This window comes from Stigmatopora argus, chromosome 8, assembly GCF_051989625.1.
Source record: "Stigmatopora argus isolate UIUO_Sarg chromosome 8, RoL_Sarg_1.0, whole genome shotgun sequence".
Classification (NCBI taxonomy): domain Eukaryota; kingdom Metazoa; phylum Chordata; class Actinopteri; order Syngnathiformes; family Syngnathidae; genus Stigmatopora; species Stigmatopora argus.
The window spans coordinates 171206-197500 of record NC_135394.1 but is presented as its reverse complement, the minus strand read 5'-3'; the positions used below and the strand labels follow the sequence as shown (position 1 = coordinate 197500).

Below are 26295 nucleotides of genomic sequence, written 5' to 3'. Positions count from 1 at the left end.
AGGGAAGTCTTTCATGATTTAGGAGGTCAAAAGGAGATGAACATCCATGAAATGTCGAAAATGGTTTTGACAAGATGCTTACAGCACCTGGTATTCCCAAGCGGTCTCCCATCCAGGTACTAACCAGGCCCAACCCTGCTTAGCTTCCGAGATCAGACGAGATCGGGCGTTTTCAGGGTAGTATGCCGTGAGCAACATTTTCGCTGAACGAATCCCCTTTGGAAATCCGAACGGTCCATAGTCTTGCATGTGGATCGTGTATTTGGATATTTGGATCCGGTGTGGAGGGTGAGTGGTCCTCTTTGGAGAACCCTTCGTTAAAGGAGTCGACTTTGTTGCCGCTTGCTCTTCCTATGCTTTATTACTTCTACAACTACGGGAATGAAGATTATCAGAAGGAGAGCTCCAATAAAATGTTGTGAGATGTGCAGAGGAGTGAAGTCTTTCATGATTTAGGAGGTCAAAAGGAGATGAACATCCATGAAATGTCGAAAATGGTTTTGACTAGATGCTTACAGCACCTGGTATTCCCAAGCGGTCTCCCATCCAGGTACTAACCAGGCCCAACCCTGCTTAGCTTCCGAGATCAGACGAGATCGGGCGTTTTCAGGGTAGTATGGCCGTGAGCAAAATTTCGCTGAACAAATCCCCTTTGGAAATCCGAACGGTCCATAGTCTTGCATGTGGATCGTGTATTTGGATATTTGGATCCGGTGTGGAGGGTGAGTGGTCCTCTTTGGAGAACCCTTCGTTAAAGGAGTCGACTTTGTTGCCGCTTGCTCTTCTTTTGCTTTATTACTTCTACAACTACGGGAATGAAGATTATCAGAAGGAGAGCTTCAATAAAATGTTGTGAGATGTGCAGAGGAGGGAAGTCTTTCATGATTTAGGAGGTCAAAAGGAGATGAACATCCATGAAATGTCGAAAACGGTTTTGACAAGATGCTTACAGCACCTGGTATTCCCAAGCGGTCTCCCATCCAGGTACTAACCAGGCCGAACCCTGCTTAGCTTCCGAGATCAGACGAGATCGGGCGTTTTCAGGGTAGTATGGCCATGAGCAACATTGTTGCTGAACAAATCCCCTTTGGAAATCCGAACGGTCCATAGTCTTGCATGTGGATCGTGTATTTGGATATTTGGATCGGGTGTGGAGGGTGAGGGGTCCTCTTTGGAGAACCCTTCGTTAAAGGAGTCGACTTTGTTGCCGCTTGCTCTTCCTATGCTTTATTACTTCTACAACTACGGGAATGAAGATTATCAGAAGGAGAGCTCCAATAAAATGTTGTGAGATGTGCAGAGGAGTGAAGTCTTTCATGATTTAGGAGGTCAAAAGGAGATGAACATCCATGAAATGTCGAAAATGGTTTTGACTAGATGCTTACAGCACCTGGTATTCCCAAGCGGTCTCCCATCCAGGTACTAACCAGGCCCAACCCTGCTTAGCTTCCGAGATCAGACGAGATCGGGCGTTTTCAGGGTAGTATGGCCGTGAGCAAAATTTCGCTGAACAAATCCCCTTTGGAAATCCGAACGGTCCATAGTCTTGCATGTGGATCGTGTATTTGGATATTTGGATCCGGTGTGGAGGGTGAGTGGTCCTCTTTGGAGAACCCTTCGTTAAAGGAGTCGACTTTGTTGCCACTTGCTCTTCTTTTGCTTTATTACTTCTACAACTACGGGAATGAAGATTATCAGAAGGAGAGCTTCAATAAAATGTTGTGAGATGTGCAGAGGAGGGAAGTCTTTCATGATTTAGGAGGTCAAAAGGAGATGAACATCCATGAAATGTCGAAAATGGTTTTGACAAGATAATTACAGCACCTGGTATTCCCAAGCGGTCTCCCATCCAGGTACTAACCAGGCCCAACCCTGCTTAGCTTACGAGATCAGACGAGATCGGGCGTTTTCAGGGTATTATGGCCGTGAGCAACATTGTCGCTGAACAAATCCCCTTTGGAAATCCTAACGGTCCATAGTCTTGCATGTGGATCGTGTATTTGGATATTTGGATCCGGTGTGGAGGGTGAGTAGTCCTCTTTGGAGAACCCTTCGTTAAAGGAGTCGACTTTGTTGCCGCTTGCTCTTCTTTTGCTTTATTAATTCTACAACTACGGGAATGAAGATTATCAGAAGAAGAGCTTCAATAAAATGTTGTGAGATGTGCAGAGGAGGGAAGTCTTTCATGATTTAGGAGGTCAAAAGGAGATGAACATCCATGAAATGTCGAAAATGGTTTTGACAAGATACTTACAGCACCTGGTATTCCCAAGCGGTCTCCCATCCAGGTACTAACCAGGCCCAACCCTGCTTAGCTTCTGAGATCAGACGAGATCGGGCATTTTCAGGGTAGTATGGCCATGAGCAACATTGTCGCTGAACAAATCCCCTTTGGAAATCCGAACGGTCCATAGTCTTGCATGTGGATCGTGTATTTGGATAATTGGATCGGGTGTGGAGGGTGAGGGGTCCTCTTTGGAGAACCCTTCGTTAAAGGAGTCGACTTTGTTGCCGCTTGCTCTTCTTTTGCTTTATTACTTCTACAACTACAGGAATGAAGATTATCAGAAGGAGAGCTTCAATACAATGTTTTGAGATGTGCAGAGGAGGGAAGTATTTCATGATTTAGGAGGTCAAAAGGAGATGAACATCCATGAAATGTCGAAAATGGTTTTGACAAGATGCTTACAGCACCTGGTATTCCCAAGCTGTCTCCCATCCAGGTACTAACCAGGCCCAACCCTGCTTAGCTTCCGAGATCAGACGAGATCGGGCATTTTCAGGGTAGTACGGCCGTGAGCAACATTGTCGCTGAACAAATCCCCTTTGGAAACCCGAACGGTCCATAGTCTTGCATGTGGATCGTGTATTTGGATATTTGGATCGGGTGTGGAGGGTGTGGGGTCCTCTTTGGAGAACCCTTCGTTAAAGGAGTCGACTTTGTTGCCGCTTGCTCTTCTTTTGCTTTATTACTTCTACAACTACGGGAATGAAGATTATCAGAAGGATAGCTTCAATAAAATGTTGTGAGATGTGCAGAGGAGGGAAGTCTTTCATGATTTAGGAGGTCAAAAGGAGATGAACATCCATGAAATGTCGAAAATGGTTTTGACAAGATGCTTACAGCACCTGGTATTCCCAAGCGGTCTCCCATCCAGGTACTAACCAGGCCCAACCCTGCTTAGCTTCCGAGATCAGACGAGATCGGGCGTTTTCAGGGTAGTATGGCCGTTAGCAACATTGTTGCTGAACAAATCCCCTTTGGAAACCCGAACGGTCCATAGTCTTGCATGTGGATCGTGTATTTGGATATTTGGATCGGGTGTGGAGGGTGTGGGGTCCTCTTTGGAGAACCCTTCGTTAAAGGAGTCGACTTTGTTGCCGCTTGCTCTTCTTTTGCTTTATTACTTCTACAACTACGGGAATGAAGATTATCAGAAGGAGAGCTTCAATAAAATGTTGTGAGATGTGCAGAGGAGGGAAGTCTTTCATGATTTAGGAGGTCAAAAGGAGATGAACATCCATGAAATGTTGAAAATGGTTTTGACAAGATGCTTACAGCACCTGGTATTCCCAAGCGGTCTCCCATCCAGGTACTAACCAGGCCCAACCCTGCTTAGCTTCCAAGATCAGACGAGATCGGGCGTTTTCAGGGTAGTATGGCCGTGAGCAACATTGTCGCTGAACAAATCCCCTTTGGAAATCCGAACGGTCCTTAGTCTTGCATGTGGATCGTGTATTTGGATATTTGGATCCGGTGTGGAGGGTGAGTGGTCCTCTTTGGAGAACCCTTCGTTAAAGGAGTCGACTTTGTTGCCGCTTGCTCTTCTTTTGCTTTATTAATTCTACAACTATGGGAATGAAGATTATCAGAAGGAGAGCTTCAATAAAATGTTGTGAGATGTGCAGAGGAGGGAAGTCTTTCATGATTTAGGAGGTCAAAAGGAGATGAACATCCATGAAATGTCGAAAATGGTTTTGACAAGATGCTTACAGCACCTGGTATTCCCAAGCGGTCTCCCATCCAGGTACTAACCAGGCCGAACCCTGCTTAGCTTCCGAGATCAGACAAGATCGGGCGTTTTCAGGGTAGTATTGCCGTGAGCAACATTGTCGCTGAACAAATCCCCTTTGGATATCCAAACGGTCCATAGTCTTGCATGTGGATCGTGTATTTGGATATTTGGATCGGGTGTGGAGGGTGAGGGGTCCTCTTTAGAGAACCCTTCGTTAAAGGAGTCGACTTTGTTGCCGCTTGCTCTTCTTTTGCTTTATTACTTCTACAACTACGGGAATGAAGATTATCAGAAGGAGAAATTCAATAAAATGTTGTGAGATGTGCAGAGGAGGGAAGTCTTTCATGATTTAGGAGGTCAAAAGGAGATGAACATCCATGAAATGTCGAAAATGGTTTTGACAAGATGCTTACAGCACCTGGTATTCCCAAGCGGTCTCCCATCCAGGTACTAACCAGGCCCAACCCTGCTTACCTTCCGAGATCAGACGAGATCAGGCATTTTCAGGGTAGTATGGCCGTGATCAACATTGTCGCTGAACAAATCCCCTTTGGAAATCCGAACGGTCCATAGTCTTGCATGTGGATCGTTTATTTGGATATTTGGATCGGGTGTGGAGGGTGAGGGGTCCTCTTTGGAGAACCCTTCGTTAAAGGAGTCGACTTTGTTGCCGCTTGCTCTTCTTTTGCTTTATTACTTCTACAACTACGGGAATGAAGATTATCAGAAGGAGAGCTTCAATAAAATGTTGTGAGATGTGCAGAGGAGGGAAGTCTTTCATGATTTAGGAGGTCAATAGGAGATGAACATCCATGAAATGTCGAAAATGGTCTTGACAAGATGCTTACAGCACCAGGTATTCCCAAGCGGTCTCCCATCCAGGTACTAACCAGGCCCAACACTGCTTAGCTTCCGAGATCAGACGAGATCGGGCGTTTTCAGGGTAGTATGGCCGTGAGCAACATTGTCGCTGAACAAATCCCCTTTGGAAATCCGAACGGTCCATAGTCTTGCATGTGGATCGTGTATTTGGATATTTGGATCCGGTGTGGAGGGTGAGTGGTCCTCTTTGGAGAACCCTTCGTTAAAGGAGTCGACTTTGTTGCCGCTTGCTCTTCTTTTGCTTTATTACTTCTACAACTACGGGAATGAAGATTATCAGAAGGAGAGCTTCAATAAAATGTTGTGAGATGTGCAGAGGAGGGAAGTCTTTCATGATTTAGGAGGTCAAAAGGAGATGAACATCCATGAAATGTCGAAAATGGTTTTGACAAGATGCTTACAGCACCTGGTATTCCCAAGCGGTCTCCCATCCAGGTACTAACCAGGGCAAACCCTGCTTAGCTTCCGAGATCAGACGAGATCGGGCGTTTTCAGGGTAGTTTGGCCGTGAGCAACATTATCGCTGAACAAATCCCCTTTGGAAATCCGAATGGTCCATAGTCTTGCATGTGGATCGTGTATTTGGATGTTTGGATCGGGTGTGGAGGGTGAGGGGTCCTCTTTGGAGAACCCTTCGTTAAAGGAGTCGACTTTGTTGCCGCTTGCTTTTCTTTTGCTTTATTACTTCTACAACTACGGGAATGAAGATTATCAGAAGGAGAGCTTCAATAAAATGTTGTGAGATGTGCAGAGGAGGGAAGTCTTTCATGATTTAGGAGGTCAAAAGGAGATGAACATCCATGAAATGTCGAAAATGGTTTTGACAAGATGCTTACAGCACCTGGCTGGTATTCCCAAGCGGTCTCCCATCCAGGTACTAACCAGGCCCAACCCTGCTTAGCTTCCGAGATCAGACGAGATCGGGCTTTTTCAGGGTAGTATGGCCGTGAGCAACATTGTTGCTGAACAAATCCCCTTTGGAAATCCGAACGGTCCATAGTCTTGCATGTGGATCGTGTATTTGGATATTTGGATCCGGTGTGGAGGGTGAGTAGTCCTCTTTGGATAACCCTTCGTTAAAGGAGTCGACTTTGTTGCCGCTTGCTCTTCTTTTGCTTTATTAATTCTACAACTACGGGAATGAAGATTATCAGAAGGAGAGCTTCAATAAAATGTTGTGAGATGTGCAGAGGAGGGAAGTCTTTCATGATTTAGGAGGTCAAAAGGAGATGAACATCCATGAAATGTCGAAAATGGTTTTGACAAGATGCTTACAGCACCTGGTATTCCCAAGCGGTCTCCCATTCAGGTACTAACCAGGCCCAACCCTGCTTAGCTTCCAAGATCAGATGAGATCGGGCGTTTTCAGGGTAGTATGGCCGTGAGCAACATTGTCGCTGAACAAATCCCCTTTGGAAATCCGAACGGTCCATAGTCTTGCATGTGGATCGTGTATTTGGATATTTGGATCCGGTGTGGAGGGTGAGTGGTCCTCTTTGGAGAACCCTTCGTTAAAGGAGTCAACTTTGTTGCCGCTTGCTCTTCTTTTGCTTTATTAATTCTACAACTACGGGAATGAAGATTATCAGAAGGAGAGCTTCAATAAAATGTTGTGAGATGTGCAGAGGAGGGAAGTCTTTCATGATTTAGGAGGTCAAAAGGAGATGAACATCCATGAAATTTCGAAAATGGTTTTGACAAGATGCTTACAGCACCTGGTATTCCCAAGCGGTCTCCCATCCAGGTACTAACCAGGCCGAACCCTGCTTAGCTTCCGAGATCAGACGAGATCGGGCGTTTTCAGGGTAGTATGGCCGTGAGCAACATTGTCGCTGAACAAATCCCCTTTGGAAATCCAAACGGTCCATAGTCTTGCATGTGGATCGTGTATTTGGATATTTGGATCGGGTGTGGAGGGTGAGGGGTCCTCTTTGGAGAACCCTTCGTTAAAGGAGTCGACTTTGTTGCCGCTTGCTCTTCTTTTGCTTTATTACTTCTACAACTACGGGAATGAAGATTATCAGAAGGAGAAATTCAATAAAATGTTGTGAGATGTGCAGAGGAGGGAAGTCTTTCATGATTTAGGAGGTCAAAAGGAGATGAACATCCATGAAATGTCGAAAATGGTTTTGACAAGATGCTTACAGCACCTGGTATTCCCAAGCGGTCTCCATCCAGGTACTAACCAGGCCCAACCCTGCTTACCTTCCGAGATCAGACAAGATCGGGCGTTTTCAGGGTAGTATGGCCGTGAGCAACATTGTCGCTGAACAAATCCCCTTTGGAAATCCGAACGGTCCATAGTCTTGCTTGTGGATCGTGTATTTGGATGTTTGGATCGGGTGTGGAGGGTGAGTGGTCCTCTTTGGAGAACCCTTCGTTAAAGGAGTCGACTTTGTTGCCGCTTGCTCTTCTTTTGCTTTATTACTTCTACAACAACGGGAATGAAGATTATCAGAAGGAGAGCTTCAATAAAATGTTGTGAGATGTGCAGAGGAGGGAAGTCTTTCATGATTTAGGAGGTCAATAGGAGATGAACATCCATGAAATGTCGAAAATGGTTTTGACAAGATGCTTACAGCACCTGGTATTCCCAAGCGGTCTCCCATCCAGGTACTAACCAGTCCCAACCCTGCTTAGCTTCCGAGATCAGACGAGATCGGGCGTTTTCAGGGTAGTATGGCCGTGAGCAACATTGTCGCTGAACAAATCCCCTTTGGAAATCCGAACGGTCCATAGTCTTGCATGTGGATCGTGTATTTGGATATTTGGATCCGGTGTGGAGGGTGAGTGGTCCTCTTTGGAGAACCCTTCGTTAAAGGAGTCGACTTTGTTGCCGCTTGCTCTTCTTTTGCTTTATTACTTCTACAACTACGGGAATGAAGATTATCAGAAGGAGAGCTTCAAAAAAATGTTGTGAGATGTTCAGAGTAGGGAAGTCTTTCATGATTTAGGAGGTCAAAAGGAGATGAACATCCATGAAATGTCGAAAATGGTTTTGACAAGATGCGTACAGCACCTGGTATTCCCAAGTGGTCTCCCATCCAGGTACTAACCAGGCCCAACCCTGCTTAGCTTCCGAGATCAGACAAGATCGGGCATTTTCAGGGTAGTATGGCTGTGAGCAACATTGTCGCTGAACAAATCCCCTTTGGAAATCCGAACGGTCCATAGTCTTGCTTGTGGATCGTGTATTTGGATGTTTGGATCGGGTGTGGAGGGTGAGTGGTCCTCTTTGGAGAACCCTTCGTTAAAGGAGTCGACTTTGTTGCCGCTTGCTCTTCCTATGCTTTATTACTTCTACAACTACGGGAATGAAGATTATCAGAAGGAGAGCTCCAATAAAATGTTGTGAGATGTGCAGAGGAGTGAAGTCTTTCATGATTTAGGAGGTCAAAAGGAGATGAACATCCATGAAATGTCGAAAATGGTTTTGACTAGATGCTTACAGCACCTGGTATTCCCAAGCGGTCTCCCATCCAGGTACTAACCAGGCCCAACCCTGCTTAGCTTCCGAGATCAGACGAGATCGGGCGTTTTCAGGGTAGTATGGCCGTGAGCAAAATTTCGCTGAACAAATCCCCTTTGGAAATCCGAACGGTCCATAGTCTTGCATGTGGATCGTGTATTTGGATATTTGGATCCGGTGTGGAGGGTGAGTGGTCCTCTTTGGAGAACCCTTCGTTAAAGGAGTCGACTTTGTTGCCGCTTGCTCTTCTTTTGCTTTATTACTTCTACAACTACGGGAATGAAGATTATCAGAAGGAGAGCTTCAATAAAATGTTGTGAGATGTGCAGAGGAGGGAAGTCTTTCATGATTTAGGAGGTCAAAAGGAGATGAACATCCATGAAATGTCGAAAATGGTTTTGACAAGATGCTTACCGGACCTGGTATTCCCAAGCGGTCTCCCATCCAGGTACTAACCAGGCCCAACCCTGCTTAGCTTCCGAGATCAGACGAGATCAGGCGTTTTCAGGGTAGTATGGCCGTGAGCAACATTGTCGCTGAACAAATCCCCTTTGGAAATCTGAACGGTCCATAGTCTTGCATTTGGATCGTGTATTTGGATATTTGGATCGGGTGTGGAGGGTGAGGGGTCCTCTTTGGAGAACCCTTCGTTAAAGGAGTCGACTTTGTTGCCACTTGCTCTTCTTTTGCTTTATTACTTCTACAACTACGGGAATGAAGATTATCAGAAGGAGAGCTTCAATAAAATGTTGTGAGATGTGCAGAGGAGGGAAGTCTTTCATGATTTAGGAGGTCAAAAGGAGATGAACATCCATGAAATGTCGAAAATGGTTTTGACAAGATGCTTACAGCACCTGGTATTCCCAAGCGGTCTCCCATCCAGGTACTAACCAGGCCCAACCCTGCTTAGCTTACGAGATCAGACGAGATCGGGCGTTTTCAGGGTAGTATGGCCGTGAGCAACATTGTCGCTGAACAAATCCCCTTTGGAAATCCGAACGGTCCATAGTCTTGCATGTGGATCGTGTATTTGGATATTTGGATCGGGTGTGGAGGGTGAGGGGTCCTCTTTGGAGAACCCTTCGTTAAAGGAGTCGACTTTGTTGCCGCTTGCTCTTCTTTTGCTTTATTACTTCTACAACTATGGGAATGAAGATTATCAGAAGGAGAGCTTCAATAAAATGTTGTGAGATGTGCAGAGGAGGGAAGTCTTTCATGATTTAGGAGGTTAAAAGGAGATGAACATCCATGAAATGTCGAAAATGGTTTTGACAAGATGCTTACAGCACATGGTATTCCCAAGCGGTCTCCCATCCAGGTACTAACCAGGCCCAACCCTGCTTAGCTTACGAGATCAGACGAGATCGGGCGTTTTCAGGGTAGTATGGCCGTGAGCAACATTGTCGCTGAACAAATCCCCTTTGGAAATCCGAACGGTCCATAGTCTTGCATGTGGATCGTGTATTTGGATATTTGGATCGGGTGTGGAGGGTGAGGGGTCCTCTTTGGAGAACCCTTCGTTAAAGGAGTCGACTTTGTTGCCGCTTGCTCTTCTTTTGCTTTATTACTTCTACAACTATGGGAATGAAGATTATCAGAAGGAGAGCTTCAATAAAATGTTGTGAGATGTGCAGAGGAGGGAAGTCTTTCATGATTTAGGAGGTCAAAAGGAGATGAACATCCATGAAATGTCGAAAATGGTTTTGACAAGATGCTTACTGCACCTGGTATTCCCAAGCGGTCTCCCATCCAGGTACTAACCAGGCCCAACCCTGCTTAGCTTCCGAGATCAGACGAGATCGGGCGTTTTCAGGGTAGTATGGCCGTGAGCAACATTTTCGCTGAACGAATCCCCTTTGGAAATCCGAACGGTCCATAGTCTTGCATGTGGATCGTGTATTTGGATATTTGGATCCGGTGTGGAGGGTGAGTGGTCCTCTTTGGAGAACCCTTCGTTAAAGGAGTCGACTTTGTTGCCGCTTGCTCTTCCTATGCTTTATTACTTCTACAACTACGGGAATAAAGATTATCAGAAGGAGAGCTCCAATAAAATGTTGTGAGATGTGCAGAGGAGTGAAGTCTTTCATGATTTAGGAGGTCAAAAGGAGATGAACATCCATGAAATGTCGAAAATGGTTTTGACTAGATGCTTACAGCACCTGGTATTCCCAAGCGGTCTCCCATCCAGGTACTAACCAGGCCCAACCCTGCTTAGCTTCCGAGATCAGACGAGATCGGGCGTTTTCAGGGTAGTATGGCCGTGAGCAAAATTTTGCTGAACAAATCCCCTTTGGAAATCCGAACGGTCCATAGTCTTGCATGTGGATCGTGTATTTGGATATTTGGATCCGGTGTGGAGGGTGAATGGTCCTCTTTGGAGAACCCTTCGTTAAAGGAGTCGACTTTGTTGCCGCTTGCTCTTCTTTTGCTTTATTACTTCTACAACTACGGGAATGAAGATTATCAGAAGGAGAGCTTCAATAAAATGTTGTGAGATGTGCAGAGGAGGGAAGTCTTTCATGATTTAGGAGGTCAAAAGGAGATGAACATCCATGAAATGTCGAAAACGGTTTTGACAAGATGCTTACAGCACCTGGTATTCCCAAGCGGTCTCCCATCCAGGTACTAACCAGGCCGAACCCTGCTTAGCTTCGGAGATCAGACGAGATCGGGCGTTTTCAGGGTAGTATGGCCGTGAGCAACATTGTTGCTGAACAAATCCCCTTTGGAAATCCGAACGGTCCATAGTCTTGCAAGTGGATCGTGTATTTGGATATTTGGATCGGGTGTGGAGGGTGAGGGGTCCTCTTTGGAGAACCCTTCGTTAAAGGAGTCGACTTTGTTGCCGCTTGCTCTTCTTTTGCTTTATTACTTCTACAACTACGGGAATGAAGATTATCAGAAGGAGAGCTTCAATAAAATGTTGTGAGATGTGCAGAGGAGGGAAGTCTTTCATGATTTAGGAGGTCAAAAGGAGATGAACATCCATGAAATGTCGAAAATGGTTTTGACAAGATGCTTACAGGACCTGGTATTCCCAAGCGGTCTCCCATCCAGGTACTAACCAGGCCCAACCCTGCTTAGCTTCCGAGATCAGACGAGATCAGGCGTTTTCAGGGTAGTATGGCCGTGAGCAACATTGTCGCTGAACAAATCCCCTTTGGAAATCTGAACGGTCCATAGTCTTGCATGTGGATCGTGTATTTGGATATTTGGATCGGGTGTGGAGGGTGAGGGGTCCTCTTTGGAGAACCCTTCGTTAAAGGAGTCGACTTTGTTGCCACTTGCTCTTCTTTTGCTTTATTACTTCTACAACTACGGGAATGAAGATTATCAGAAGGAGAGCTTCAATAAAATGTTGTGAGATGTGCAGAGGAGGGAAGTCTTTCATGATTTAGGAGGTCAAAAGGAGATGAACATCCATGAAATGTCGAAAATGGTTTTGACAAGATGCTTACCGGACCTGGTATTCCCAAGCGGTCTCCCATCCAGGTACTAACCAGGCCCAACCCTGCTTAGCTTCCGAGATCAGACGAGATCAGGCGTTTTCAGGGTAGTATGGCCGTGAGCAACATTGTCGCTGAACAAATCCCCTTTGGAAATCTGAACGGTCCATAGTCTTGCATTTGGATCGTGTATTTGGATATTTGGATCGGGTGTGGAGGGTGAGGGGTCCTCTTTGGAGAACCCTTCGTTAAAGGAGTCGACTTTGTTGCCACTTGCTCTTCTTTTGCTTTATTACTTCTACAACTACGGGAATGAAGATTATCAGAAGGAGAGCTTCAATAAAATGTTGTGAGATGTGCAGAGGAGGGAAGTCTTTCATGATTTAGGAGGTCAAAAGGAGATGAACATCCATGAAATGTCGAAAATGGTTTTGACAAGATGCTTACAGCACCTGGTATTCCCAAGCGGTCTCCCATCCAGGTACTAACCAGGCCCAACCCTGCTTAGCTTACGAGATCAGACGAGATCGGGCGTTTTCAGGGTAGTATGGCCGTGAGCAACATTGTCGCTGAACAAATCCCCTTTGGAAATCCGAACGGTCCATAGTCTTGCATGTGGATCGTGTATTTGGATATTTGGATCGGGTGTGGAGGGTGAGGGGTCCTCTTTGGAGAACCCTTCGTTAAAGGAGTCGACTTTGTTGCCGCTTGCTCTTCTTTTGCTTTATTACTTCTACAACTATGGGAATGAAGATTATCAGAAGGAGAGCTTCAATAAAATGTTGTGAGATGTGCAGAGGAGGGAAGTCTTTCATGATTTAGGAGGTTAAAAGGAGATGAACATCCATGAAATGTCGAAAATGGTTTTGACAAGATGCTTACAGCACATGGTATTCCCAAGCGGTCTCCCATCCAGGTACTAACCAGGCCCAACCCTGCTTAGCTTACGAGATCAGACGAGATCGGGCGTTTTCAGGGTAGTATGGCCGTGAGCAACATTGTCGCTGAACAAATCCCCTTTGGAAATCCGAACGGTCCATAGTCTTGCATGTGGATCGTGTATTTGGATATTTGGATCGGGTGTGGAGGGTGAGGGGTCCTCTTTGGAGAACCCTTCGTTAAAGGAGTCGACTTTGTTGCCGCTTGCTCTTCTTTTGCTTTATTACTTCTACAACTATGGGAATGAAGATTATCAGAAGGAGAGCTTCAATAAAATGTTGTGAGATGTGCAGAGGAGGGAAGTCTTTCATGATTTAGGAGGTCAAAAGGAGATGAACATCCATGAAATGTCGAAAATGGTTTTGACAAGATGCTTACTGCACCTGGTATTCCCAAGCGGTCTCCCATCCAGGTACTAACCAGGCCCAACCCTGCTTAGCTTCCGAGATCAGACGAGATCGGGCGTTTTCAGGGTAGTATGGCCGTGAGCAACATTTTCGCTGAACGAATCCCCTTTGGAAATCCGAACGGTCCATAGTCTTGCATGTGGATCGTGTATTTGGATATTTGGATCCGGTGTGGAGGGTGAGTGGTCCTCTTTGGAGAACCCTTCGTTAAAGGAGTCGACTTTGTTGCCGCTTGCTCTTCCTATGCTTTATTACTTCTACAACTACGGGAATAAAGATTATCAGAAGGAGAGCTCCAATAAAATGTTGTGAGATGTGCAGAGGAGTGAAGTCTTTCATGATTTAGGAGGTCAAAAGGAGATGAACATCCATGAAATGTCGAAAATGGTTTTGACTAGATGCTTACAGCACCTGGTATTCCCAAGCGGTCTCCCATCCAGGTACTAACCAGGCCCAACCCTGCTTAGCTTCCGAGATCAGACGAGATCGGGCGTTTTCAGGGTAGTATGGCCGTGAGCAAAATTTTGCTGAACAAATCCCCTTTGGAAATCCGAACGGTCCATAGTCTTGCATGTGGATCGTGTATTTGGATATTTGGATCCGGTGTGGAGGGTGAATGGTCCTCTTTGGAGAACCCTTCGTTAAAGGAGTCGACTTTGTTGCCGCTTGCTCTTCTTTTGCTTTATTACTTCTACAACTACGGGAATGAAGATTATCAGAAGGAGAGCTTCAATAAAATGTTGTGAGATGTGCAGAGGAGGGAAGTCTTTCATGATTTAGGAGGTCAAAAGGAGATGAACATCCATGAAATGTCGAAAACGGTTTTGACAAGATGCTTACAGCACCTGGTATTCCCAAGCGGTCTCCCATCCAGGTACTAACCAGGCCGAACCCTGCTTAGCTTCCGAGATCAGACGAGATCGGGCGTTTTCAGGGTAGTATGGCCGTGAGCAACATTGTTGCTGAACAAATCCCCTTTGGAAATCCGAACGGTCCATAGTCTTGCAAGTGGATCGTGTATTTGGATATTTGGATCGGGTGTGGAGGGTGAGGGGTCCTCTTTGGAGAACCCTTCGTTAAAGGAGTCGACTTTGTTGCCGCTTGCTCTTCTTTTGCTTTATTACTTCTACAACTACGGGAATGAAGATTATCAGAAGGAGAGCTTCAATAAAATGTTGTGAGATGTGCAGAGGAGGGAAGTCTTTCATGATTTAGGAGGTCAAAAGGAGATGAACATCCATGAAATGTCGAAAATGGTTTTGACAAGATGCTTACAGGACCTGGTATTCCCAAGCGGTCTCCCATCCAGGTACTAACCAGGCCCAACCCTGCTTAGCTTCCGAGATCAGACGAGATCAGGCGTTTTCAGGGTAGTATGGCCGTGAGCAACATTGTCGCTGAACAAATCCCCTTTGGAAATCTGAACGGTCCATAGTCTTGCATGTGGATCGTGTATTTGGATATTTGGATCGGGTGTGGAGGGTGAGGGGTCCTCTTTGGAGAACCCTTCGTTAAAGGAGTCGACTTTGTTGCCACTTGCTCTTCTTTTGCTTTATTACTTCTACAACTACGGGAATGAAGATTATCAGAAGGAGAGCTTCAATAAAATGTTGTGAGATGTGCAGAGGAGGGAAGTCTTTCATGATTTAGGAGGTCAAAAGGAGATGAACATCCATGAAATGTCGAAAATGGTTTTGACAAGATGCTTACAGCACCTGGTATTCCCAAGCGGTCTCCCATCCAGGTACTAACCAGGCCCAACCCTGCTTAGCTTACGAGATCAGACGAGATCGGGCGTTTTCAGGGTAGTATGGCCGTGAGCAACATTGTCGCTGAACAAATCCCCTTTGGAAATCCGAACGGTCCATAGTCTTGCATGTGGATCGTGTATTTGGATATTTGGATCGGGTGTGGAGGGTGAGGGGTCCTCTTTGGAGAACCCTTCGTTAAAGGAGTCGACTTTGTTGCCGCTTGCTCTTCTTTTGCTTTATTACTTCTACAACTACGGGAATGAAGATTATCAGAAGGAGAGCTTCAAAAAAATGTTGTGAGATGTTCAGAGGAGGGAAGTCTTTCATGATTTAGGAGGTCAAAAGGAAATGAACATCCATGAAATGTCGAAAATGGTTTTGACAAGATCCTTACAGCACCTGGTATTCCCAAGCGGTCTCCCATCCAGGTACTAACCAGGCCCAACCCTGCTTAGCTTCCGAGATCAGACGAGATCGGGCGTTTTCAGGGTAGTATGGCCGTGAACAACATTGTCGCTGAACAAATCCCCTTTGGAAATCCGAACGGTCCATAGTCTTGCATGTGGATCGCGTATTTGGATGTTTGGATCGGGTGTGGAGGGTGAGGGGTCCTCTTTGGAGAACCCTTCGTTAAAGGAGTCGACTTTGTTGCCGCTTGCTCTTCTTTTGCTTTATTACTTCTACAACTACGGGAATGAAGATTATCAGAAGGAGAGCTTCAATAAAATGTTGTGAGATGTGCAGAGGAGGGAAGTCTTTCATGATTTAGGAGGTCAAAAGGAGATGAACATCCATGAAATGTCGAAAATGGTTTTGACAAGATGCTTACAGCACCTGGTATTCCCAAGCGGTCTCCCATCCAGGTACTAACCAGGCCCAAACCTGCTTAGCTTCCGAGATCAGACGAGATCGGGCGTTTTCAGGGTAGTATGGCCGTGAGCAACATTGTCGCTGAACAAATCCCCTTTGGAAATCCGAACGGTCCATAGTCTTGCATGTGGATCGTGTATTTGGATATTTGGATCCGGTGTGGAGGGTGAGTGGTCCTCTTTGGAGAACCCTTCGTTAAAGGAGTCGACTTTGTTGACGCTTGCTCTTCTTTTGCTTTATTACTTCTACAACTACGGGAATGAAGATTATCAGAAGGAGAGCTTCAATAAAATGTTGTGAGATGTGCAGAGGAGGGAAGTCTTTCATGATTTAGGAGGTCAAAAGGAGATGAACATCCATGAAATGTCGAAAATGGTTTTGCCAAGATGCTTACAGCACCTGGTATTCCCAAGCGGTCTCCCATCCAGGTACTAACCAGGCCCAACCCTGCTTAGCTTCCGAGATCAGAGGAGATCAGGCGTTTTCAGGGTAGTATGGCCGTGAGCAACATTATCGCTGAACAAATCCCCTTTGGAAATGCGAACGGTCCATAGTCTTGCATGTGGATCGTCGATTTGGATATTTGGATCGGGTGTGGAGGGTGAGGGGTCCTCTTTGGAGAACCCTTCGTTAAAGGAGTCGACTTTGTTGCCGCTTGCTCTTCTTTTGCTTTATTACTTCTACAACTACGGGAATGAAGATTATCAGAAGGAGAAATTCAATAAAATGTTGTGAGATGTCCAGAGGAGGGAAGTCTTTCATGATTTAGGAGGTCAAAAGGAGATGAACATCCATGAAATGTCGAAAATGGTATTGACAAGATGCTTACAGCACCTGGTATTCCCAAGCGGTCTCCCATCCAGGTACTAACCAGGCCCAACCCTGCTTAGCTTCAGAGATCAGACGAGATCGGGCGTTTTCAGGGTAGTATGGCCGTGAGCAACATTGTCGCTGAACAAATCCCCTTTGGAAATCCGAACGGTCCATAGTCTTGCATGTGGATCGTGTATTTGGATGTTTGGATCGGGTGTGGAGGGTGAGGGGTCCTCTTTGGAGAACCCTTCGTTAAAGGAGTCGACTTTGTTGCCGCTTGCTCTTCTTTTGCTTTATTACTTCTACAACTACGGGAATGAAGATTATCAGAAGGAGAGCTTCAATAAAATGTTGTGAGATGTGCAGAGGAGGGAAGTCTTTCATGATTTAGGAGGTCAAAAGGAGATGAACATCCATGAAATGTCGAAAATGGTTTTGACAAAATGCTTACAGCACCTGGTATTCCCAAGCGGTCTCCCATCCAGGTACTAACCAGGCCCAACCCTGCTTAGCTTACGAGATCAGACGAGATCGGGCGTTTTCAGGGTAGTAAGGCCGTGAGCAACATTGTCGCTGAACAAATCCCCTTTGGAAATCCGAACGGTCCATAGTCTTGCATGTGGATCGTGTATTTGGATATTTGGATCGGGTATGGAGGGTGAGGGGTCCTCTTTGGAGAACCCTTCGTTAAAGGAGTCGACTTTGTTGCCGCTTGCTCTTCTTTTGCTTTATTACTTCTACAACTACGGGAATGAAGATTATCAGAAGGAGAGCTTCAAAAAAATGTTGTGAGATGTTCAGAGGAGGGAAGTCTTTCATGATTTAGGAGGTCAAAAGGAAATGAACATCCATGAAATGTCGAAAATGGTTTTGACAAGATGCTTACAGCACCTGGTATTCCCAAGCGGTCTCCCATCCAGGTACTAACCAGGCCCAACCCTGCTTAGCTTCCGAGATCAGACGAGATCGGGCGTTTTCAGGGTAGTATGGCCGTGAGCAACATTGTCGCTGAACAAATCCCCTTTGGAAATCCGAACGGTCCATAGTCATGCATGTGGATCGTGTATTTGGATATTTGGATCCGGTGTGGAGGGTGAGTGGTCCTCTTTGGAGAACCCTTCGTTAAAGGAGTCGACTTTGTTGCCGCTTGCTCTTCCTATGCTTTATTACTTCTACAACTACGGGAATGAAGATTATCAGAAGGAGAGCTTCAATAAAATGTTGTGAGATGTGCAGAGGAGGGAAGTCTTTCATGATTTAGGAGGTCAAAAGGAGATGAACATCCATGAAATGTCGAAAATGGTTTTGACAAGATGCTTACAGCACCTGGTATTCCCAAGCAGTCTCCCATCCAGGTACTAACCAGGCCCAACCCTGCTTAGCTTCCGAGATCAGACGAGATCGGGCATTTTCAGGGTAGTATGGCCGTGAGCAACATTGTCGCTGAACAAATCCCCTTTGGAAATCCGAACGGTCCATAGTCTTGCATGTGGATCGTGTATTTGGATATTTGGATCGGGTGTGGAGGGTGAGGGGTCCTCTTTGGAGAACCCTTCGTTAAAGGAGTCGACTTTGTTGCCGCTTGCTCTTCCTATGCTTTATTACTTCTACAACTACGGGAATGAAGATTATCAGAAGGAGAGCTTCAATACAATGTTGTGAGATGTGCAGAGGAGGGAAGTCTTTCATGATTTAGGAGGTCAAAAGGAGATGAACATCCATGAAATGTCGAAAATGGTTTTGCCAAGATGCTTACAGCACCTGGTATTCCCAAGCGGTCTCCCATCCAGGTACTAACAAGGCCCAACCCTGCTTAGCTTCCGAGATCAGAGGAGATCAGGCGTTTTCAGGGTAGTATGGCCGTGAGCAACATTGTCGCTGAACAAATCCCCTTTGGAAATGCGAACGGTCCATAGTCTTGCATGTGGATCGTCGATTTGGATATTTGGATCGGGTGTGGAGGGTGATGGGTCCTCTTTGGAGAACCCTTCGTTAAAGGAGTCGACTTTGTTGCCGCTTGCTCTTCTTTTGCTTTATTACTTCTACAACTACGGGAATGAAGATTATCAGAAGGAGAAATTCAATAAAATGTTGTGAGATGTCCAGAGGAGGGAAGTCTTTCATGATTTAGGAGGTCAAAAGGAGATGAACATCCATGAAATGTCGAAAATGGTTTTGACAAGATGCTTACAGCACCTGGTATTCCCAAGCAGTCTCCCATCCAGGTACTAACCAGGCCCAACCCTGCTTAGCTTCCGAGATCAGACGAGATCGGGCATTTTCAGGGTAGTATGGCCGTGAGCAACATTGTCGCTGAACAAATCCCCTTTGGAAACCCGAACGGTCCATAGTCTTGCATGTGGATCGTGTATTTGGATATTTGGATCGGGTGTGGAGGGTGAGGGGTCCTCTTTGGAGAACCCTTCGTTAAAGGAGTCGACTTTGTTGCCGCTTGCTCTTCTTTTGCTTTATTACTTCTACAACTACGGGAATGAAGATTATCAGAAGGAGAGCTTCAATAAAATGTTGTGAGATGTGCAGAGGAGGGAAGTCTTTCATGATTTAGGAGGTCAAAAGGAGATGAACATCCATGAAATGTCGAAAATGGTTTTGACAAAATGCTTACAGCACCTGGTATTCCCAAGCGGTCTCCCATCCAGGTACTAACCAGGCCCAACCCTGCTTAGCTTACGAGATCAGACGAGATCGGGCGTTTTCAGGGTAGTAAGGCCGTGAGCAACATTGTCGCTGAACAAATCCCCTTTGGAAATCCGAACGGTCCATAGTCTTGCATGTGGATCGTGTATTTGGATATTTGGATCGGGTATGGAGGGTGAGGGGTCCTCTTTGGAGGACCCTTCGTTAAAGGAGTCGACTTTGTTGCCGCTTGCTCTTCTTTTGCTTTATTACTTCTACAACTACGGGAATGAAGATTATCAGAAGAAGAGCTTCAAAAAAATGTTGTGAGATGTTCAGAGGAGGGAAGTCTTTCATGATTTAGGAGGTCAAAAGGAAATGAACATCCATGAAATGTCGAAAATGGTTTTGACAAGATGCTTACAGCACCTGGTATTCCCAAGCGGTCTCCCATCCAGGTACTAACCAGGCCCAACCCTGCTTAGTTTCCGAGATCAGACGAGATCGGGCGTTTTCAGGGTAGTATGGCCGTGAGCAACATTGGCGCTGAACAAATCCCCTTTGGAAATCCGAACGGTCCATAGTCATGCATGTGGATCGTGTATTTGGATATTTGGATCCGGTGTGGAGGGTGAGTGGTCCTCTTTGGAGAACCCTTCGTTAAAGGAGTCGACTTTGTTGCCGCTTGCTCTTCCTATGCTTTATTACTTCTACAACTACGGGAATGAAGATTATCAGAAGGAGAGCTTCAATAAAATGTTGTGAGATGTGCAGAGGAGGGAAGTCTTTCATGATTTAGGAGGTCAAAAGGAGATGAACATCCATGAAATGTCGAAAATGGTTTTGACAAGATGCTTACAGCACCTGGTATTCCCAAGCAGTCTCCCATCCAGGTACTAACCAGGCCCAACCCTGCTTAGCTTCCGAGATCAGACGAGATCGGGCATTTTCAGGGTAGTATGGCCGTGAGCAACATTGTCGCTGAACAAATCCCCTTTGGAAATCCGAACGGTCCATAGTCTTGCATGTGGATCGTGTATTTGGATATTTGGATCGGGTGTGGAGGGTGAGGGGTCCTCTTTGGAGAACCCTTCGTTAAAGGAGTCGACTTTGTTGCCGCTTGCTCTTCCTATGCTTTATTACTTCTACAACTACGGGAATGAAGATTATCAGAAGGAGAGCTTCAATAAAATGTTGTGAGATGTGCAGAGGAGGGAAGTCTTTCATGATTTAGGAGGTCAAAAGGAGATGAACATCCATGAAATGTCGAAAATGGTTTTGCCAAGATGCTTACAGCACCTGGTATTCCCAAGCGGTCTCCCATCCAGGTACTAACAAGGCCCAACCCTGCTTAGCTTCCGAGATCAGAGGAGATCAGGCGTTTTCAGGGTAGTATGGCCGTGAGCAACATTGTCGCTGAACAAATCCCCTTTGGAAATGCGAACGGTCCATAGTCTTGCATGTGGATCGTCGATTTGGATATTTGGATCGGGTGTGGAGGGTGATGGGTCCTCTTTGGAGAACCCTTCGTTAAAGGAGTCGACTTTGTTGCCGCTTGCTCTTCTTTTGCTTTATTACTTCTACAACTACGGGAATGAAGATTATCAGAAGGAGAAATTCAATAAAATGTTGTGAGATGTCCAGAGGAGGGAAGTCTTTCATGATTTAGGAGGTCAAAAGGAGATGAACATCCATGAAATGTCGAAAATGGTTTTGACAAGATGCTTACAGCACCTGGTATTCCCAAGCAGTCTCCCATCCAGGTACTAACCAGGCCCAAACCTGCTTAGCTTCCGAGATCAGACGAGATCGGGCATTTTCAGGGTAGTATGGCCGTGAGCAACATTGTCGCTGAACAAATCCCCTTTGGAAACCCGAACGGTCCATAGTCTTGCATGTGGATCGTGTATTTGGATATTTGGATCGGGTGTGGAGGGTGAGGGGTCCTCTTTGGAGAACCCTTCGTTAAAGGAGTCGACTTTGTTGACGCTTGCTCTTCTTTTGCTTTATTACTTCTACAACTACTGGAATGAAGATTATCAGAAGGAGAGCTTCAATAAAATGTTGTGAGATGTGCAGAGGAGGGAAGTCTTTCATGATTTAGGAGGTCAAAAGGAGATGAACATCCATGAAATGTCGAAAATGGTTTTGCCAAGATGCTTACAGCACCTGGTATTCCCAAGCGGTCTCCCATCCAGGTACTAACCAGGCCCAACCCTGCTTAGCTTCCGAGATCAGAGGAGATCAGGCGTTTTCAGGGTAGTATGGCCGTGAGCAACATTGTCGCTGAACAAATCCCCTTTGGAAATGCGAACGGTCCATAGTCTTGCATGTGGATCGTCGATTTGGATATTTGGATCGGGTGTGGAGGGTGAGGGGTCCTCTTTGGAGAACCCTTCGTTAAAGGAGTCGACTTTGTTGCCGCTTGCTCTTCTTTTGCTTTATTACTTCTACAACTACGGGAATGAAGATTATCAGAAGGAGAGCTTCAAAAAAATGTTGTGAGATGTTCAGAGGAGGGAAGTCTTTCATGATTTAGGAGGTCAAAAGGAAATGAACATCCATGAAATGTCGAAAATGGTTTTGACAAGATGCTTACAGCACCTGGTTTTCCCAAGCGGTCTCCCATCCAGGTACTAACCAGGCCCAACCCTGCTTAGCTTCCGAGATCAGACGAGATCGGGCGTTTTCAGGGTAGTATGGCCGTGAGCAACATTGTCGCTGAACAAATCCCCTTTGGAAATCCGAACGGTCCATAGTCATGCATGTGGATCGAGTATTTGGATATTTGGATCCAGTGTGGAGGGTGAGTGGTCCTCTTTGGAGAACCCTTCGTTAAAGGAGTCGACTTTGTTGCCGCTTGCTCTTCCTATGCTTTATTACTTCTACAACTACGGGAATGAAGATTATCAGAAGGAGAGCTTCAATAAAATGTTGTGAGATGTGCAGAGGAGGGAAGTCTTTCATGATTTAGGAGGTCAAAAGGAGATGAACATCCATGAAATGTCGAAAATGGTTTTGACAAGATGCTTACAGCACCTGGTATTCCCAAGCAGTCTCCCATCCAGGTACTAACCAGGCCCAACCCTGCTTATCTTCCGAGATCAAACGAGATCGGGCATTTTCAGGGTAGTATGGCCGTGAGCAACATTGTCGCTGAACAAATCCCCTTTGGAAATCCGAACGGTCCATAGTCTTGCATGTGGATCGTGTATTTGGATATTTGGATCGGGTGTGGAGGGTGAGGGGTCCTCTTTGGAGAACCCTTCGTTAAAGGAGTCGACTTTGTTGCCGCTTGCTCTTCCTATGCTTTATTACTTCTACAACTACGGGAATGAAGATTATCAGAAGGAGAGCTTCAATAAAATGTTGTGAGATGTGCAGAGGAGGGAAGTCTTTCATGATTTAGGAGGTCAAAAGGAGATGAACATCCATGAAATGTCGAAAATGGTTTTGCCAAGATGCTTACAGCACCTGGTATTCCCAAGCGTTCTCCCATCCAGGTACTAACAAGGCCCAACCCTGCTTAGCTTCCGAGATCAGAGGAGATCAGGCGTTTTCAGGGTAGTATGGCCGTGAGCAACATTGTCGCTGAACAAATCCCCTTTGGAAATGCGAACGGTCCATAGTCTTGCATGTGGATCGTCGATTTGGATATTTGGATCGGGTGTGGAGGGTGATGGGTCCTCTTTGGAGAACCCTTCGTTAAAGGAGTCGACTTTGTTGCCGCTTGCTCTTCTTTTGCTTTATTACTTCTACAACTACGGGAATGAAGATTATCAGAAGGAGAAATTCAATAAAATGTTGTGAGATGTCCAGAGGAGGGAAGTCTTTCATGATTTAGGAGGTCAAAAGGAGATGAACATCCATGAAATGTCGAAAATGGTTTTGACAAGATGCTTACAGCACCTGGTATTCCCAAGCAGTCTCCCATCCAGGTACTAACCAGGCCCAACCCTGCTTAGCTTCCGAGATCAGACGAGATCAGGCATTTTCAGGGTAGTATGGCCGTGAGCAACATTGTCGCTGAACAAATCCCCTTTGGAAACCCGAACGGTCCATAGTCTTGCATGTGGATCGTGTATTTGGATATTTGGATCGGGTGTGGAGGGTGAGGGGTCCTCTTTGGAGAACCCTTCGTTAAAGGAGTCGACTTTGTTGCCGCTTGCTCTTCTTTTGCTTTATTACTTCTACAACTACGGGAATGAAGATTATCAGAAGGAGAGCTTCAATAAAATGTTGTGAGATGTGCAGAGGAGGGAAGTCTTTCATGATTTAGGAGGTCAAAAGGAGATGAACATCCATGAAATGTCGAAAATGGTTTTGACAAAATGCTTACAGCACCTGGTATTCCCAAGCGGTCTCCCATCCAGGTACTAACCAGGCCCAACCCTGCTTAGCTTACGAGATCAGACGAGATCGGGCGTTTTCAGGGTAGTAAGGCCGTGAGCAACATTGTCGCTGAACAAATCCCCTTTGGAAATCCGAACGGTCCATAGTCTTGCATGTGGATCGTGTATTTGGATATTTGGATCGGGTATGGAGGGTGAGGGGTCCTCTTTGGAGAACCCTTCGTTAAAGGAGTCGACTTTGTTGCCGCTTGCTCTTCTTTTGCTTTATTACTTCTACAACTATGGGAATGAAGATTATCAGAAGGAGAGCTTCAAAAAAATGTTGTGAGATGTTCAGAGGAGGGAAGTCTTTCATGATTTAGGAGGTCAAAAGGAAATGAACATCCATGAAATGTCGAAAATGGTTTTGACAAGATGCTTACAGCACCTGGTATTCCCAAGCGGTCTCCCATCCAGGTACTAACCAGGCCCAACCCTGCTTAGCTTCCGAGATCAGACGAGATCGGGCGTTTTCAGGGTAGTATGGCCGTGAGCAACATTGTCGCTGAACAAATCCCCTTTGGAAATCCGAACGGTCCATAGTCATGCATGTGGATCGTGTATTTGGATATTTGGATCCGGTGTGGAGGGTGAGTGGTCCTCTTTGGAGAACCCTTCGTTAAAGGAGTCGACTTTGTTGCCGCTTGCTCTTCCTATGCTTTATTACTTCTACAACTACGGGAATGAAGATTATCAGAAGGAGAGCTTCAATAAAATGTTGTGAGATGTGCAGAGGAGGGAAGTCTTTCATGATTTAGGAGGTCAAAAGGAGATGAACATCCATGAAATGTCGAAAATGGTTTTGACAAGATGCTTACAGCACCTGGTATTCCCAAGCAGTCTCCCATCCAGGTACTAACCAGGCCCAACCCTGCTTAGCTTCCGAGATCAGACGAGATCGGGCATTTTCAGGGTAGTATGGCCGTGAGCAACATTGTCGCTGAACAAATCCCCTTTGGAAATCCGAACGGTCCGTAGTCTTGCATGTGGATCGTCGATTTGGATATTTGGATCGGGTGTGGAGGGTGATGGGTCCTCTTTGGAGAACCCTTCGTTAAAGGAGTCGACTTTGTTGCCGCTTGCTCTTCTTTTGCTTTATTACTTCTACAACTACGGGAATGAAGATTATCAGAAGGAGAAATTCAATAAAATGTTGTGAGATGTCCAGAGGAGGGAAGTCTTTCATGATTTAGGAGGTCAAAAGGAGATGAACATCCATGAAATGTCGAAAATGGTTTTGACAAGATGCTTACAGCACCTGGTATTCCCAAGCAGTCTCCCATCCAGGTACTAACCAGGCCCAACCCTGCTTAGCTTCCGAGATCAGACGAGATCGGGCATTTTCAGGGTAGTATGGCCGTGAGCAACATTGTCGCTGAACAAATCCCCTTTGGAAACCCGAACGGTCCATAGTCTTGCATGTGGATCGTGTATTTGGATATTTGGATCGGGTGTGGAGGGTGAGGGGTCCTCTTTGGAGAACCCTTCGTTAAAGGAGTCGACTTTGTTGCCGCTTGCTCTTCTTTTGCTTTATTACTTCTACAACTACGGGAATGAAGATTATCAGAAGGAGAGCTTCAATAAAATGTTGTGAGATGTGCAGAGGAGGGAAGTCTTTCATGATTTAGGAGGTCAAAAGGAGATGAACATCCATGAAATGTCGAAAATGGTTTTGACAAAATGCTTACAGCACCTGGTATTCCCAAGCGGTCTCCCATCCAGGTACTAACCAGGCCCAACCCTGCTTAGCTTACGAGATCAGACGAGATCGGGCGTTTTCAGGGTAGTAAGGCCGTGAGCAACATTGTCGCTGAACAAATCCCCTTTGGAAATCCGAACGGTCCATAGTCTTGCATGTGGATCGTGTATTTGGATATTTGGATCGGGTATGGAGGGTGAGGGGTCCTCTTTGGAGAACCCTTCGTTAAAGGAGTCGACTTTGTTGCCGCTTGCTCTTCTTTTGCTTTATTACTTCTACAACTACGGGAATGAAGATTATCAGAAGGAGAGCTTCAAAAAAATGTTGTGAGATGTTCAGAGGAGGGAAGTCTTTCATGATTTAGGAGGTCAAAAGGAAATGAACATCCATGAAATGTCGAAAATGGTTTTGACAAGATGCTTACAGCACCTGGTATTCCCAAGCGGTCTCCCATCCAGGTACTAACCAGGCCCAACCCTGCTTAGCTTCCGAGATCAGACGAGATCGGGCGTTTTCAGGGTAGTATGGCCGTGAGCAACATTGTCGCTGAACAAATCCCCTTTGGAAATCCGAACGGTCCATAGTCATGCATGTGGATCGTGTATTTGGATATTTGGATCCGGTGTGGAGGGTGAGTGGTCCTCTTTGGAGAACCCTTCGTTAAAGGAGTCGACTTTGTTGCCGCTTGCTCTTCCTATGCTTTATTACTTCTACAACTACGGGAATGAAGATTATCAGAAGGAGAGCTTCAATAAAATGTTGTGAGATGTGCAGAGGAGGGAAGTCTTTCATGATTTAGGAGGTCAAAAGGAGATGAACATCCATGAAATGTCGAAAATGGTTTTGACAAGATGCTTACAGCACCTGGTATTCCCAAGCAGTCTCCCATCCAGGTACTAACCAGGCCCAACCCTGCTTAGCTTCCGAGATCAGACGAGATCGGGCATTTTCAGGGTAGTATGGCCGTGAGCAACA

At 45.8% G+C, this 26295-nt stretch overlaps 59 non-coding genes and 2 pseudogenes across 59 annotated transcripts; all 61 read right to left on the bottom strand.

Annotated features, from left to right (window-relative positions):
- Positions 1 to 75: 75 nt before the first annotated feature.
- Positions 76 to 193, bottom strand: LOC144080208 (5S ribosomal RNA). Its single transcript, XR_013302246.1, has one exon. It is a non-coding gene; the product is annotated as a 5S ribosomal RNA (ribosomal RNA).
- Positions 194 to 509: 316 nt separating this feature from the next.
- On the bottom strand, positions 510 to 628 carry LOC144079772 (5S ribosomal RNA). Its single transcript, XR_013301824.1, has one exon. It is a non-coding gene; the product is annotated as a 5S ribosomal RNA (ribosomal RNA).
- A 315-nt stretch (positions 629 to 943) lies between these two features.
- Positions 944 to 1062, bottom strand: LOC144079680 (5S ribosomal RNA). Its single transcript, XR_013301737.1, has one exon. It is a non-coding gene; the product is annotated as a 5S ribosomal RNA (ribosomal RNA).
- A 316-nt stretch (positions 1063 to 1378) lies between these two features.
- On the bottom strand, positions 1379 to 1497 carry LOC144079759 (5S ribosomal RNA). Its single transcript, XR_013301813.1, has one exon. It is a non-coding gene; the product is annotated as a 5S ribosomal RNA (ribosomal RNA).
- A 315-nt stretch (positions 1498 to 1812) lies between these two features.
- On the bottom strand, positions 1813 to 1931 carry LOC144080662 (5S ribosomal RNA; annotated as a pseudogene).
- Positions 1932 to 2247: 316 nt separating this feature from the next.
- On the bottom strand, positions 2248 to 2366 carry LOC144080447 (5S ribosomal RNA). Its single transcript, XR_013302478.1, has one exon. It is a non-coding gene; the product is annotated as a 5S ribosomal RNA (ribosomal RNA).
- Positions 2367 to 2682: 316 nt separating this feature from the next.
- Positions 2683 to 2801, bottom strand: LOC144080540 (5S ribosomal RNA). Its single transcript, XR_013302566.1, has one exon. It is a non-coding gene; the product is annotated as a 5S ribosomal RNA (ribosomal RNA).
- Positions 2802 to 3117: 316 nt separating this feature from the next.
- LOC144080706 (5S ribosomal RNA) lies at positions 3118 to 3236 on the bottom strand. The gene has a single exon (XR_013302648.1). It is a non-coding gene; the product is annotated as a 5S ribosomal RNA (ribosomal RNA).
- A 316-nt stretch (positions 3237 to 3552) lies between these two features.
- On the bottom strand, positions 3553 to 3671 carry LOC144079511 (5S ribosomal RNA). The gene has a single exon (XR_013301572.1). It is a non-coding gene; the product is annotated as a 5S ribosomal RNA (ribosomal RNA).
- A 316-nt stretch (positions 3672 to 3987) lies between these two features.
- Positions 3988 to 4106, bottom strand: LOC144080382 (5S ribosomal RNA). The gene has a single exon (XR_013302413.1). It is a non-coding gene; the product is annotated as a 5S ribosomal RNA (ribosomal RNA).
- Positions 4107 to 4422: 316 nt separating this feature from the next.
- Positions 4423 to 4541, bottom strand: LOC144080414 (5S ribosomal RNA). Its single transcript, XR_013302445.1, has one exon. It is a non-coding gene; the product is annotated as a 5S ribosomal RNA (ribosomal RNA).
- A 316-nt stretch (positions 4542 to 4857) lies between these two features.
- On the bottom strand, positions 4858 to 4976 carry LOC144079657 (5S ribosomal RNA). Its single transcript, XR_013301714.1, has one exon. It is a non-coding gene; the product is annotated as a 5S ribosomal RNA (ribosomal RNA).
- A 316-nt stretch (positions 4977 to 5292) lies between these two features.
- On the bottom strand, positions 5293 to 5411 carry LOC144080388 (5S ribosomal RNA). Its single transcript, XR_013302419.1, has one exon. It is a non-coding gene; the product is annotated as a 5S ribosomal RNA (ribosomal RNA).
- A 316-nt stretch (positions 5412 to 5727) lies between these two features.
- LOC144080596 (5S ribosomal RNA) lies at positions 5728 to 5850 on the bottom strand. Its single transcript, XR_013302618.1, has one exon. It is a non-coding gene; the product is annotated as a 5S ribosomal RNA (ribosomal RNA).
- Positions 5851 to 6166: 316 nt separating this feature from the next.
- LOC144079584 (5S ribosomal RNA) lies at positions 6167 to 6285 on the bottom strand. Its single transcript, XR_013301643.1, has one exon. It is a non-coding gene; the product is annotated as a 5S ribosomal RNA (ribosomal RNA).
- A 316-nt stretch (positions 6286 to 6601) lies between these two features.
- LOC144081162 (5S ribosomal RNA) lies at positions 6602 to 6720 on the bottom strand. Its single transcript, XR_013302995.1, has one exon. It is a non-coding gene; the product is annotated as a 5S ribosomal RNA (ribosomal RNA).
- A 316-nt stretch (positions 6721 to 7036) lies between these two features.
- Positions 7037 to 7154, bottom strand: LOC144080601 (5S ribosomal RNA). Its single transcript, XR_013302623.1, has one exon. It is a non-coding gene; the product is annotated as a 5S ribosomal RNA (ribosomal RNA).
- A 316-nt stretch (positions 7155 to 7470) lies between these two features.
- Positions 7471 to 7589, bottom strand: LOC144079910 (5S ribosomal RNA). Its single transcript, XR_013301958.1, has one exon. It is a non-coding gene; the product is annotated as a 5S ribosomal RNA (ribosomal RNA).
- A 316-nt stretch (positions 7590 to 7905) lies between these two features.
- LOC144080393 (5S ribosomal RNA) lies at positions 7906 to 8024 on the bottom strand. Its single transcript, XR_013302424.1, has one exon. It is a non-coding gene; the product is annotated as a 5S ribosomal RNA (ribosomal RNA).
- A 316-nt stretch (positions 8025 to 8340) lies between these two features.
- Positions 8341 to 8459, bottom strand: LOC144079747 (5S ribosomal RNA). Its single transcript, XR_013301802.1, has one exon. It is a non-coding gene; the product is annotated as a 5S ribosomal RNA (ribosomal RNA).
- Positions 8460 to 8774: 315 nt separating this feature from the next.
- Positions 8775 to 8893, bottom strand: LOC144080544 (5S ribosomal RNA). Its single transcript, XR_013302568.1, has one exon. It is a non-coding gene; the product is annotated as a 5S ribosomal RNA (ribosomal RNA).
- Positions 8894 to 9209: 316 nt separating this feature from the next.
- LOC144079716 (5S ribosomal RNA) lies at positions 9210 to 9328 on the bottom strand. Its single transcript, XR_013301772.1, has one exon. It is a non-coding gene; the product is annotated as a 5S ribosomal RNA (ribosomal RNA).
- A 316-nt stretch (positions 9329 to 9644) lies between these two features.
- On the bottom strand, positions 9645 to 9763 carry LOC144080399 (5S ribosomal RNA). The gene has a single exon (XR_013302430.1). It is a non-coding gene; the product is annotated as a 5S ribosomal RNA (ribosomal RNA).
- Positions 9764 to 10079: 316 nt separating this feature from the next.
- LOC144079637 (5S ribosomal RNA) lies at positions 10080 to 10198 on the bottom strand. Its single transcript, XR_013301694.1, has one exon. It is a non-coding gene; the product is annotated as a 5S ribosomal RNA (ribosomal RNA).
- Positions 10199 to 10514: 316 nt separating this feature from the next.
- LOC144079735 (5S ribosomal RNA) lies at positions 10515 to 10633 on the bottom strand. Its single transcript, XR_013301791.1, has one exon. It is a non-coding gene; the product is annotated as a 5S ribosomal RNA (ribosomal RNA).
- A 315-nt stretch (positions 10634 to 10948) lies between these two features.
- LOC144080240 (5S ribosomal RNA) lies at positions 10949 to 11067 on the bottom strand. Its single transcript, XR_013302277.1, has one exon. It is a non-coding gene; the product is annotated as a 5S ribosomal RNA (ribosomal RNA).
- Positions 11068 to 11383: 316 nt separating this feature from the next.
- Positions 11384 to 11502, bottom strand: LOC144080140 (5S ribosomal RNA). The gene has a single exon (XR_013302180.1). It is a non-coding gene; the product is annotated as a 5S ribosomal RNA (ribosomal RNA).
- A 316-nt stretch (positions 11503 to 11818) lies between these two features.
- On the bottom strand, positions 11819 to 11937 carry LOC144080541 (5S ribosomal RNA). The gene has a single exon (XR_013302567.1). It is a non-coding gene; the product is annotated as a 5S ribosomal RNA (ribosomal RNA).
- A 316-nt stretch (positions 11938 to 12253) lies between these two features.
- On the bottom strand, positions 12254 to 12372 carry LOC144079715 (5S ribosomal RNA). Its single transcript, XR_013301771.1, has one exon. It is a non-coding gene; the product is annotated as a 5S ribosomal RNA (ribosomal RNA).
- A 316-nt stretch (positions 12373 to 12688) lies between these two features.
- LOC144080398 (5S ribosomal RNA) lies at positions 12689 to 12807 on the bottom strand. Its single transcript, XR_013302429.1, has one exon. It is a non-coding gene; the product is annotated as a 5S ribosomal RNA (ribosomal RNA).
- A 316-nt stretch (positions 12808 to 13123) lies between these two features.
- Positions 13124 to 13242, bottom strand: LOC144079636 (5S ribosomal RNA). The gene has a single exon (XR_013301693.1). It is a non-coding gene; the product is annotated as a 5S ribosomal RNA (ribosomal RNA).
- A 316-nt stretch (positions 13243 to 13558) lies between these two features.
- On the bottom strand, positions 13559 to 13677 carry LOC144079724 (5S ribosomal RNA). Its single transcript, XR_013301779.1, has one exon. It is a non-coding gene; the product is annotated as a 5S ribosomal RNA (ribosomal RNA).
- A 315-nt stretch (positions 13678 to 13992) lies between these two features.
- On the bottom strand, positions 13993 to 14111 carry LOC144081161 (5S ribosomal RNA). The gene has a single exon (XR_013302994.1). It is a non-coding gene; the product is annotated as a 5S ribosomal RNA (ribosomal RNA).
- A 316-nt stretch (positions 14112 to 14427) lies between these two features.
- LOC144080139 (5S ribosomal RNA) lies at positions 14428 to 14546 on the bottom strand. The gene has a single exon (XR_013302179.1). It is a non-coding gene; the product is annotated as a 5S ribosomal RNA (ribosomal RNA).
- A 316-nt stretch (positions 14547 to 14862) lies between these two features.
- Positions 14863 to 14981, bottom strand: LOC144079714 (5S ribosomal RNA). The gene has a single exon (XR_013301770.1). It is a non-coding gene; the product is annotated as a 5S ribosomal RNA (ribosomal RNA).
- Positions 14982 to 15297: 316 nt separating this feature from the next.
- On the bottom strand, positions 15298 to 15416 carry LOC144079809 (5S ribosomal RNA). Its single transcript, XR_013301860.1, has one exon. It is a non-coding gene; the product is annotated as a 5S ribosomal RNA (ribosomal RNA).
- Positions 15417 to 15732: 316 nt separating this feature from the next.
- LOC144079682 (5S ribosomal RNA) lies at positions 15733 to 15851 on the bottom strand. The gene has a single exon (XR_013301738.1). It is a non-coding gene; the product is annotated as a 5S ribosomal RNA (ribosomal RNA).
- A 316-nt stretch (positions 15852 to 16167) lies between these two features.
- On the bottom strand, positions 16168 to 16286 carry LOC144079708 (5S ribosomal RNA). The gene has a single exon (XR_013301764.1). It is a non-coding gene; the product is annotated as a 5S ribosomal RNA (ribosomal RNA).
- Positions 16287 to 16602: 316 nt separating this feature from the next.
- Positions 16603 to 16721, bottom strand: LOC144079693 (5S ribosomal RNA). The gene has a single exon (XR_013301749.1). It is a non-coding gene; the product is annotated as a 5S ribosomal RNA (ribosomal RNA).
- Positions 16722 to 17037: 316 nt separating this feature from the next.
- On the bottom strand, positions 17038 to 17156 carry LOC144080149 (5S ribosomal RNA). The gene has a single exon (XR_013302188.1). It is a non-coding gene; the product is annotated as a 5S ribosomal RNA (ribosomal RNA).
- A 316-nt stretch (positions 17157 to 17472) lies between these two features.
- Positions 17473 to 17591, bottom strand: LOC144079712 (5S ribosomal RNA). The gene has a single exon (XR_013301768.1). It is a non-coding gene; the product is annotated as a 5S ribosomal RNA (ribosomal RNA).
- Positions 17592 to 17907: 316 nt separating this feature from the next.
- LOC144079777 (5S ribosomal RNA) lies at positions 17908 to 18026 on the bottom strand. The gene has a single exon (XR_013301829.1). It is a non-coding gene; the product is annotated as a 5S ribosomal RNA (ribosomal RNA).
- Positions 18027 to 18342: 316 nt separating this feature from the next.
- On the bottom strand, positions 18343 to 18461 carry LOC144080467 (5S ribosomal RNA). The gene has a single exon (XR_013302497.1). It is a non-coding gene; the product is annotated as a 5S ribosomal RNA (ribosomal RNA).
- A 316-nt stretch (positions 18462 to 18777) lies between these two features.
- LOC144079776 (5S ribosomal RNA) lies at positions 18778 to 18896 on the bottom strand. Its single transcript, XR_013301828.1, has one exon. It is a non-coding gene; the product is annotated as a 5S ribosomal RNA (ribosomal RNA).
- A 316-nt stretch (positions 18897 to 19212) lies between these two features.
- Positions 19213 to 19331, bottom strand: LOC144080148 (5S ribosomal RNA). Its single transcript, XR_013302187.1, has one exon. It is a non-coding gene; the product is annotated as a 5S ribosomal RNA (ribosomal RNA).
- A 316-nt stretch (positions 19332 to 19647) lies between these two features.
- LOC144079666 (5S ribosomal RNA) lies at positions 19648 to 19766 on the bottom strand. The gene has a single exon (XR_013301723.1). It is a non-coding gene; the product is annotated as a 5S ribosomal RNA (ribosomal RNA).
- Positions 19767 to 20082: 316 nt separating this feature from the next.
- On the bottom strand, positions 20083 to 20201 carry LOC144079775 (5S ribosomal RNA). Its single transcript, XR_013301827.1, has one exon. It is a non-coding gene; the product is annotated as a 5S ribosomal RNA (ribosomal RNA).
- Positions 20202 to 20517: 316 nt separating this feature from the next.
- On the bottom strand, positions 20518 to 20636 carry LOC144080466 (5S ribosomal RNA). Its single transcript, XR_013302496.1, has one exon. It is a non-coding gene; the product is annotated as a 5S ribosomal RNA (ribosomal RNA).
- Positions 20637 to 20952: 316 nt separating this feature from the next.
- Positions 20953 to 21071, bottom strand: LOC144080421 (5S ribosomal RNA). Its single transcript, XR_013302452.1, has one exon. It is a non-coding gene; the product is annotated as a 5S ribosomal RNA (ribosomal RNA).
- A 316-nt stretch (positions 21072 to 21387) lies between these two features.
- On the bottom strand, positions 21388 to 21506 carry LOC144079707 (5S ribosomal RNA). The gene has a single exon (XR_013301763.1). It is a non-coding gene; the product is annotated as a 5S ribosomal RNA (ribosomal RNA).
- Positions 21507 to 21822: 316 nt separating this feature from the next.
- Positions 21823 to 21941, bottom strand: LOC144080916 (5S ribosomal RNA). The gene has a single exon (XR_013302757.1). It is a non-coding gene; the product is annotated as a 5S ribosomal RNA (ribosomal RNA).
- A 316-nt stretch (positions 21942 to 22257) lies between these two features.
- Positions 22258 to 22376, bottom strand: LOC144080050 (5S ribosomal RNA). Its single transcript, XR_013302091.1, has one exon. It is a non-coding gene; the product is annotated as a 5S ribosomal RNA (ribosomal RNA).
- A 316-nt stretch (positions 22377 to 22692) lies between these two features.
- LOC144080692 (5S ribosomal RNA) lies at positions 22693 to 22811 on the bottom strand (annotated as a pseudogene).
- A 316-nt stretch (positions 22812 to 23127) lies between these two features.
- LOC144080131 (5S ribosomal RNA) lies at positions 23128 to 23246 on the bottom strand. The gene has a single exon (XR_013302171.1). It is a non-coding gene; the product is annotated as a 5S ribosomal RNA (ribosomal RNA).
- Positions 23247 to 23562: 316 nt separating this feature from the next.
- Positions 23563 to 23681, bottom strand: LOC144080146 (5S ribosomal RNA). Its single transcript, XR_013302186.1, has one exon. It is a non-coding gene; the product is annotated as a 5S ribosomal RNA (ribosomal RNA).
- A 316-nt stretch (positions 23682 to 23997) lies between these two features.
- On the bottom strand, positions 23998 to 24116 carry LOC144079701 (5S ribosomal RNA). The gene has a single exon (XR_013301757.1). It is a non-coding gene; the product is annotated as a 5S ribosomal RNA (ribosomal RNA).
- A 316-nt stretch (positions 24117 to 24432) lies between these two features.
- Positions 24433 to 24551, bottom strand: LOC144079774 (5S ribosomal RNA). Its single transcript, XR_013301826.1, has one exon. It is a non-coding gene; the product is annotated as a 5S ribosomal RNA (ribosomal RNA).
- A 316-nt stretch (positions 24552 to 24867) lies between these two features.
- Positions 24868 to 24986, bottom strand: LOC144079773 (5S ribosomal RNA). The gene has a single exon (XR_013301825.1). It is a non-coding gene; the product is annotated as a 5S ribosomal RNA (ribosomal RNA).
- Positions 24987 to 25302: 316 nt separating this feature from the next.
- On the bottom strand, positions 25303 to 25421 carry LOC144080145 (5S ribosomal RNA). Its single transcript, XR_013302185.1, has one exon. It is a non-coding gene; the product is annotated as a 5S ribosomal RNA (ribosomal RNA).
- Positions 25422 to 25737: 316 nt separating this feature from the next.
- LOC144079690 (5S ribosomal RNA) lies at positions 25738 to 25856 on the bottom strand. The gene has a single exon (XR_013301746.1). It is a non-coding gene; the product is annotated as a 5S ribosomal RNA (ribosomal RNA).
- Positions 25857 to 26172: 316 nt separating this feature from the next.
- On the bottom strand, positions 26173 to 26291 carry LOC144079770 (5S ribosomal RNA). The gene has a single exon (XR_013301823.1). It is a non-coding gene; the product is annotated as a 5S ribosomal RNA (ribosomal RNA).
- Between the last annotated feature and the right edge of the window lie 4 nt (positions 26292 to 26295).